Genomic DNA, 10,394 nt, shown 5'->3' with positions numbered 1-10,394 from the left:
CCATCCTAAAAATCTCGGAATGGTCTGAGCATTGAAATACCCCCTCCTGTGTTTGAATTCCGGAAATACCTCTAGAATCCACATCTGTAAATGCATTAACATTTTTACCAGATATTAGTATACAAATTAAAACGAACATTACACTTAAAATATAAAATATAAAAAATATATACGATTTCCCAGGTACCTTAAAAGGCCAAACAAATCCATCTAACGAAAAACCCTTCGCGTCTTCCTTTTGACGAACGTGCATATCATACACGTTCGTATACGTGCTCTCCCAAAAATAATTACCCCATGGATATTGGTTAAACTCATTCAGATTATCCACCAGGTGTAACAGTTTAATATCGATTGCATTTAAATCCTGCAACCCTAAAAACCCTTGACCCAAAAGCATCAGTAGACATATCCTTGTGCAATCTTCGTCACTATATCGCATCGGACCTTCAAACATATCTCTGATTCGTTTGAAAGCAATACGTTCACGGCCCTGGAAATGTCGGTTTTTAAATGAGTCAGGGTGGTCAATCGGGGTCCAGTTAGTGGACCCAAACCATAACCCCGTTATTAGACAAAATTATTTCGGGGTAAACATTAAAATTTCTTGGCCTAGGCGATATGTAATCCCTAATCTGGGTGTAGGTCTATGCACTTGTAATTGTGCAACACCGAGTAAGAGTAGACTATCACACATAACACACTTATCCTCTGTTTCGTAGCCTCTGAATGGTCATTAAGAGGCTACCTCTTAATGGAACCATTAAGAATTTTACCAATGAGAAGGTAGAAGAATGTGACATATGATGATTTAACAATTCAGAGGTTACCTCTTAACCATTCAGACCTGAGGTTACCTCTTATTCATTTAGAGGTTTTAAACCATTAAGAGGTAGCATCTGAATGGTCATTAAGAGACTATCAAACAGCCCCTTAATATCTAAATAAGGCCCAAAACATGTCTGCCTAATCTTGGATTCAATAGGTGTCGTCATTCTTTTGTTCATAGTCTTTACTATATTCCATTTTTGACGAACTTTGATCTTTTGGGCCTTGTAAAGTAACAAATGAAACAAAAAAAACAATAGTATATATACTAAAATACTAAAACACTATAATAAAGGAAAGAAAAGACATAAAGTATCACCGCTACACATGGGAGAAGATTTTCTCCAACGTCTTGCATGACATGATCAGGAGGTTGCATGTGCTCTTGACCACCCAATGGTGGGAAACCGTAGTAATTTGGATCCATTGTCAGTCAACGAGCAACGTGGTAGTTCGGTAGCAGAAATCAACGTGGTCTGGTCTACAACGCGGGTCGGGTCTTTGGTCGTCGGGTATTTCTTCGGATCTTCAATGGTCGTCGGATCTTTCTTCATGGTGGTCCTAAAGGAGAGAACGTGGTCCCGAAGACGTTTGCCGGTGGAAATGAAACACATGAACCCATACTCTCAAAGTCAAAACATGTTCCGCGACACGTGTCACGCGATGGCTACACGGGGACCCAAACTGGAACACGTGCCGTTCATCAAACGCTTTGAATGTCTGAAACGTCTCAAGATTCTGTGTAACGTCTCAAGTATGTGGGAAACGTCTTAAATGTCAGAAACAAAGGTCTTAAACGTCTTAAAATGCCACGTGTCAAACCCTAAGACGTCTTAAATCTCGTGAAATGTCTTAAATGTACTGAAACGTCTTAAAATGTCCTGAAACGTCTTAAAATGTGCGGAAACGTCTCTGCATGAATGCCACGTGTCCGAAACGTCTCTGCATGCTGAAACGTATTGACGAAAATTCTCATTTATCAAATTTTTTTTTAATAAATAACAATGGGATCCCAATAACAATTCTTCCCTTTAAGTATAGTATTTGAGTACATTTCTGGAGCACGCAAAAATGTCTGAAAAAAATAAAAATGATGTATACTGCTCTCAACCAGCAAACAAATCATCATCTTGGATTCTCAAAAAATGGAGAACTTCCAAGGGTGAAAGTTCTTCTGAACTTCCACAACGAAATGATTCAGAACAAAGGCACTTTGTACACAATCGACAAAGTTTTCACCTCCACCGGGCTGGTACATGGGCAATTCCAGACGACGAAAGTGAGAACTGGTCAAAAGACATGGAAACATTCTACAGAAATGGGGATGCGTCGTTCTGTTATTCAGCAGTTTTCACAAGATCAATAGAGTTGGACAAAAAATTTTGGGGGACTCTATTAGGTTTTCGCTGTGGCGGCTACCTAACCTCAACAGTTAATTATTCTTCCTAATATTTTTATTAAATCTACAATTTTTTTCCCGTTATTAATTAATTTAAATTACAACTTATACAACATATTGAAGGATGGGTGGAAAGGCTAATGGCTTAGAGGAATAGAAAGATTCAAAGGGATCCGTTGTTAAACTTGCGGTGGACAATTCTTCCACCACAATTTTATGAAACGTTGTTAGATTCTACTCCTAAAACCGTTGTTAAATATGCCAATGGCAAATTACACCCATTTCCTTCTTTCTTCGAAGTGGATTACGTCTTATTTCCGTTACCGTTAGAAAATAACGAATGGCTCCTAGCTCGACTAGAGTTATCGTCACAGGAGTTGGTGTATTACCCGTGCGAAGATGTTTGTGTCGGCAATAAATATAGAAACGTTATTCTCCCCCATTTGACGAAGGTTAAAGTTTACTTAGGAGCATTACTAGTGCATTTGCAATATTGGAAAAAAACGGGAAAACCAGAAAAATGTATCTGTGCCGAGCTCAATGACAACTACGTGGTATCTAACACAACAATCACAGGGAATGAAGCAGTCTACCTGTGTATGCTTATGGAGCATCTGGTTACGGATAAATCAATAAATATAACTGGAGACATTTGTAAAACATTTTTGTCGTACAGACAATTCATTGCAGAAAAACTGTATTTTTGGCGGTGTTTACCCCGTCCAAATGTTGTCTAGTTTATGCAATAAAATACTTGTTTTTAATTTATTTTATTAGTTTAATGAATAGTGATCAATGAACCCACTATAAAATGGCATAGGCATTCTTGCCATTTAACCACATCCAATCACAATTTAACCTCAAACTTGAAATTTGTTAACAAAATCATGGATCCTTCTTGGACCGACGAAGAAGACATTGCTATTGCCGTCTCCTACACAATTTCCGGTCCCGCGTTCTGGGGTCAAGTTATGAACTATTTCTGCATTCACGTGCAACAAACGACCCGTAGCGCGAATGACCTCAACACTCGGTGTGCTTTCCTACGCTTCAAATGTGGTTGTTTCTTAGGAAGGTACAAGAACGTTAAAAAATAGATCGGCACAATAACCTGGCTGAAGAAGAGGTGATTGAAGAAGCCCTGCTAGACTACGCAATAATTTATGACGAGGATTTTGAACACATTTCAGTGTTTGAATCCTTGAAAAATTATATTTAGCTAGCGTTTTTAGGATTTTATTTTTATCTTGTATCGTTTTTAGGATGTAATAACTTTGTTAATTTTATTAAAATTATATTAAAGTTATGTTGTATCGTTTTAAAAGAAGACCCCCTTTTTTAGATAGTTTGGCCAATTTTGTTTTACACAGTTTGTCAATTTTGGTTCAAACATTGGCCATTTTGGTCTAGTTTCAAATTCCATTTCATAACAAGTGCTTACAAATGGTTACAAACACTAAATACGATAGCAGTTCAATACATACTAATTCCACAAATACAACAATATTGCAATTGCAATTAAAAAGCTTAGCACATATGGTTTCTTCGACTTCGTCTTTGTGTCAAATCTCATTGCTTTCAAGTTCTTGTTCTCTTCGGGTCTTTAAACGTCACTGGAGTTGAGGTGCCGTATGAACGTTCAACGAACATCTTATCAACATCTTCTTTCCACAAGAAGAATTTGCAATCACCTCTCTACAAAACACAACAACTATAAGGAAATTGCAATGGACTATCTACAAAACACCAAATCGAACTTACAGGCCAGTGAGAACACCCGTAAAATTCTTCACCATGTCTTTCACTTTTAAGTCCAGCTACTCGAAGAACCGCAAGAATGTCGTGATGACAGTACACATTTCCATCCAAATCGACCTTGAAGAGTTTAGGTCTTCGAATTAGACCAGAGGTAGAAGACGAGGACATGTTGAATCAATGTTCCAAATCGATTTTCACTAAGGGCCGGTTCTCTTTAATAACCCCCCACCTTTTTCAGATTTTTAAGTTTTTGATATTTTTTGTTTTAAATAATATAGTTTAATATAAGGAGTATATAAATATAATATAACTTCAAGTTATATCAGCTTTGGACGGAGGATAAACTGGTTAGGACGTTTGGGTTATACAAGAGTGGCGCTTGTTCGATTCTCACTAAGGGCCGGTTCGTTAATAACCCCCTTCTTTTTCAGATTTTTAAGTTTTTGATATTTTCTGTTTTAAATAATATAGTTTAATATAAGGAGTATATAAATATAATATAAGTTCAAGTTATAACAGCTCCGGACGGAGGATAAACTGGTTAGGACGTTTGGGTTATACAAGAGTGGCGCGCGTTCGATTCTCACTAAGGGCTGGTTCTTTAATAACCCCCTTCTTTTTTCAGATTTTTAAGTTTTTGATATTTTTTGTTTTAAATAATATAGTTTAATAGGGTGGAGTTATTGTAAAAAAGACCAAAAGTGTAAGAAAGGTAAGAAAGAATCTCAACCATTAGATCTAAATTAATTGAAAAGGGTATAATTGTAAATGCATTAACAAATTCAAATATGGTAATCCTTGATTTAAGGATTTGGAGAGAGAAAAACCTGGATTTTAGGACTTATAACCGTCCATAAATATAACACCATTCAGAGCATGTTCATACATGGTGTTTTAAATATAACACAATTCAGAAAATATAACACCATTCAGCACAAAAAATAACACCATTCAACACAAAAATAACACCATCCAGCAGTAAATAAAAAAAACACCATTCAGTACAAGAATATAACACCATTCAGTACAAAAATAACACCATTCAGCACAAAAATAATACCATTCAGCTGTAAATAAAAAAAACACCATTCAGTACAAAAATAACACCATTCAGTACAAAAATAACACCATTCAGCACAAAAAATAACACTCAGCACAAAAATAACACCATTCAGCAGTAGATAAAAAAAATCATTCAGTACAAAAATAACACCATTCAGTACAAAAATAACACCATTCAGCACAAAAATAACACCATTCAGTAGTAAATAAAAAAAACACCATTCAGTACAAAAATAACACCATTCAGTACAAAAATAATACCATTTAGTACAAGATATAACACCATTCAGTACAAGATATAACACCATTCAGTAAAGAAAAAAATAACACCTCTGTACCATCTTCTCCACTTCCGGCACCACCACTGGCACTTCCGGCACCACCACTGCTGCACCACCGCTGCCGATCCGCACAACCACTGCCGCTGCCCGCTCGCCGTCACCGCTGCCGCTCGCCGTCGCCGCTCGTCGCCGCTCGTCGCTCGCCGTCGCCGCTGCCGCTCGTCGTCGCTGCTGTTCGATCGATTATAGAGATGAAGTCGAGATATGGAGGTTTAGCGGCATTAGGGTTTTGAAATTGTAGAGAGAGAGAGAAACTGTACGATCAATTGGAGAGAGAGATCGGAATTATAGGTATTTTGATTTACAGTTTCCTATTTTGAATGGATATAAAGACTTTATTACCCCTATAATTTTCAATTCAGTCCAAATTAAGAAAAATATTTTACATTTACCTTTCTCATACTTTAGGCCTTTTTTGCAGGATCCTAACTCTAGTTTAATATAAGGAGTATATAAATATAATATAAGTTCAAGTTTTAACAGCTCCGGACGGAGGATAAACTGGTTAGGACGTTTGGGTTATACAACAGTGGCGCGCGTTCGATTCTCACCAAGGGCCGGTTCTTTAAAGAAGACCCCCTTTTTAAGATCTGATTTAAAAATTACATTTTTGGTCCCTGTAATAAAATGTTTCCAACTTTACCAGTTTGGTCCCTACTCAGCTAAGAAATCTTAACTGAGTTATTGTTTTAAAAAGAAACTCTTATATAAACACTAACACGGTTAGTATCTATAGTTAATATAAGTTTATAAAATATCAATTTCAGTCCCTGGAGTATAAGTTCAAGAAATTGACCAAATGAACCCTAGACTTTATAAAACAAAATATATATTTATTTATGGTCCTTTATATATTTATTTATGGTCCTTTATAAAACAAATAATGACGTTTTTAACAAAAGAAATATATATTTATAATTTATAGTTTATAATTTAAGGTTCAAGTTTTAAATAGTTAAGTTTATTTATACCGTTTTAAATCCCAACCCCGTTAAAGAAAATATAAAACATTATATTAAAAAAAAGGAAATACATACTAAACATTAAATTTAAAAAAACAAATATATACAAAAGAAAAAAAACAACATTACATTAAAAAACGAAGATCTAAATCCAACCCCTAATCGTTTCCCACTGCGAGACATGTTCGAAATCATGTCCTTCATCGTGGCGGAAGTTTATGAGGGCAACCGCCTTGATGTCGTCCTCGCTAAGGCCCTCGGATGAATTCTCCGCAGACTTGTAGTAACTCTCGAACTTCTTAGATTCCAACCGTATTACCCAAAACCTTGAAGATAAGGCATCAACGGTACGGCCGTGGTCCGGACCACGGAGTTGTGCAAAATATTGTTGCACCCGGACCCATAGACCCCCCTGCCCTCGACGAGGAGGATTGATATACACCTCCTCCCAAGCCTCCACCAATGCTATGTCCTCAACTTCCGTCCACGAGGAAGCAGCCATGTGTGGTTGTGTGTTTCTGGGTGTAGAAGAAAGATGAACAAAGAAAGTAGAATAACAAGAACGGCGTGTGTGTTTCTGTGTGTTTAGGATTAGGGGTATATATAGTGGGGTTGGTTAAATGAATATTTAATTTAAATTTAATATAACTTTACAAATTCTAACGTCTTAACATTTAGGGAAATTGCCTGTTGAAACGTCTTAACATTTAGTAGGCTGTTATAACGTCTTTAAACATTGAATTATACTGGATTAAGCAAGAATTAAAACGTAAATTAGTAAAATTTATAACTTTATTATCATTGAATACAAAGTACATAAAAAACATGACACGGTTACAAATATAATCATCTGAACTAGAATACACCAAACCGCTACTTCCATAAATTTAAAATGGGGTAGGAGATCCGGATTTTGATTCAGGAATTTGCATCGAAACACCTAGGAATAAATATGGGTCGTGAAATGGTAAGTTCCATCAACCCACATTTATTTTGGCCTAGGTGATATGTAACGGGTTGTTCACATTTGGTTCTGCGGTTCTACGGCTGGGTGATGTTAGAGGACCTGGCAAACACATTGGTGAGAGCCCATTGTGTTAGCCAAACTCTCATCAACCACCCAAAATGGGTAGAACCGTCAGGACCCGAACAACCCGTTTAACCCTTCACGTGTCCGTTGTAGATGAGTTCTTGAACCCGATCGACCCCGCAGAGCACGTAGAAGGGGATATCCGATCTCATCCCATTAAAATGGAGAAGATCTGTGTCCGTTGTAGATGACTTCTTAGACCCGTTGTAGATGACTTCTTAGAACCATTTGTTGAATCCGGGGGTCTGCCCATTTTTTGAAGTTGTGAACACCAATGGGGTAGAAAATATGGTGAACAAGAAAACGTTGTGTATAACAGGGTCGAAAATTGTGAACGACTTAAAAAGAGGTTTCAAACGTCTTGAAAATAACTTTGAAAACTGGGAAACGTCTCAAACGTCTCAAGGTTTGAATTAAACGACTTAAAAAGAGCTTTGGAAAACGGGAAACGTCTCAAACGTCTTAAAAAGAGCTTTTGAAAACGGGAAACGTCTCAAACATCTTAAAAAGAGCTTTGGAAAACGGGAAACGTCTCAAACATCTTAAAAAGAGCTTTGGAAAACGAGAAACGTCTCAAACGTCTTAACCTTTTAATGAAACGTCTTAAAACTTTTTAAAAAACGTAATAAAACATTAAAAAAAGAAATAAAAAAATAAAATACATACTAAACAATAAATTAAAAAAAAGAAAATATAAAAAGAAAAAAAAACATTTAAATTAAAAAAAAGATTAACAAAACATCTAAATTCAAAAACTTAAAAATTATGAAAAAAAGGTGTTCTTTAAAGAACCGGCCATTAGTAAGATTCGAACCCGCGCCACTCGTGTATAACCCAAACGTCTTAACCAGTTTATCCTCCGTCCGGAGCTGATATAACTTCAACTTATATTGTATTTATATACTCCTTAAATTAAACTATATTATTTAAAACAAACATATTGAAAAACTAAAAAATATGAAAAAGGGGGTCTTCTTTAAAGAATCGGCCCTTAGTGAGATTCGAACGCGCGCCACTCGTGTATAACCCAAACGTCTTAACCAGTTTATCCTCTGTCCGGAGCTGATATAACTTCAACTTATATTGTTTTTGTATACTCCTTATATTAAACTATATTATTTAAAGCAAACATAAGCAAAAACTAAAAAATATATGAAAAAAGGGGTCTTCTTTAAAGAACCGGCCCTTAGTGAGATTCAAACGCGCACCACTCGTGTATAACCCAAACATCTTAATCAGTTTATCCTCCGTCCGAAGCTGTTATAACTTCAACTTATATTGTATTTATATACTAGTTACCTACTATATTATTTAAAAACAACTTTGGAGACCGTGAAACGTCTCAAACGTCTCAATCATTTAATGAAACGTCTCAAACTTCTCAATATTAAAATATAATTTCTGACGTCTGAAGCCGTGTTGAGGCGTCTCAAGACGGCTTCAAACGTCTCAAGCCATGCAAAAGTATCAGCTTCTTGGCTCAACTTTGAAAACGTCTCAAGCAGCCGTCTGAAACATCTCAGCCAAGACGTTAAGACGTCTGAGCTGTCTGGGACACGTGGCAATTTTTGGTTGGTCAGCCGCCAAGACGTTTGCACATGTTTCAAACGTCTCCCCAAGACGTTTGAGTTGGCTAGTTTGGAAAAGTTGACCCATTCTTGGCCATTTTGGCTATTTTCCCATTCAGTTTACTGATTTAAAGTTTCTTCTTTATTATTATTTTAGTTTTTTATGTTTTTAATTTAGGAAAAAGAGATGACATAACATGAAAGACATGAAAGGAAATTTTTCTTTTTAGTAGGTAGAATCTATAGCTTTATAGCTATCATCTTCATCATTTTATCTTCTACTTCTCAAAAGGCTCTGCAACTATACAATAGCCGGAAAAAAAATTTGAGCAAACCATTCCCACTTTCTCTCCGCCACTCTACATCAGACAATTCAAGGGGTGCGACTGAAAAATTTTAAGGGGTGCGGTCAGGTTTTTTGCTTAAAAAATACACTAAGGCCCTGTTTGTTTGCATCTTATTAGCCTCTTAATACCCCATGTCAGACTGAGTCAGATGTCAGATTGTTTGTTTCATCCCTCTTAAAACTTACCCAGCCTCTTATTGGTCTCTGACCCAGTCATACATTGAAAGGAGTCTGACCGCCAAACTTTCCACCAAATACCCTAAAAACCCCACACCACTTTTCTCCCCTTTTCTACTCATCATGCGCCTCCTTCCCTAGGGTTTTTTTCCTTTGCAAATCTACAACAATCTGTTACAAAGGAAGCATCAAAGGTATGTTCTAATCACTTTAACAACTGATTTTGTTGATGTTGTTGATGTATGTAATTGATGGGTGGTCCATAGGACAACCCTTAAAAGGCTAAATATGTGCACATCTCATGCTTTATTCGGTTAATTGCGGGAATTTGATAACTACGGTGCGTTGGTATTTGCAGGTGTTAAAGTGCATAAAAGTTGGATAATATGAAGTTTGGATGGATGCTAAATGATCATGGAAACAAGAAATGCAAATTCCACTTGTAACGAAGCAAACAAAGAAAAGCATAACATACAGCACCGTAACCTACGGCTCCCTGCCGTAGGTTACGCCTCCCACCAAGTGCCAAAAAGACCAGCCGTAAGACAGGAGCTCCCGGCCGTAAGATTCACTTCTCGCCGTAACCTACGGCAGGTGGCCGTAGGTTACGGCTCCCTGTTGATTCGTATGACCTCGCTGACCGCTGTAACCTATGGCGGAGAGCCGTAGGTTACGGCTCCGACTGGAACCAAACATGTAACTCCTTCATTAAATTGCCATTTTTATGGAATTTATGAGGACTTATGATTAGGAATCGGTTACTACCTGCTAAGGGACGAGTTCTTAAGTATTTTTAGAGACTTGGAGTGAGAAAAACATATCTTATCATCTATCTCTCATTTAGACTTGGTTTGTGGTGATTG

The sequence above is a fragment of the Helianthus annuus genome, chromosome 17 (genome assembly GCF_002127325.2).
Source record: "Helianthus annuus cultivar XRQ/B chromosome 17, HanXRQr2.0-SUNRISE, whole genome shotgun sequence".
NCBI classification, from domain to species: domain Eukaryota; kingdom Viridiplantae; phylum Streptophyta; class Magnoliopsida; order Asterales; family Asteraceae; genus Helianthus; species Helianthus annuus.
This window is presented reverse-complemented; position numbering follows the sequence as displayed.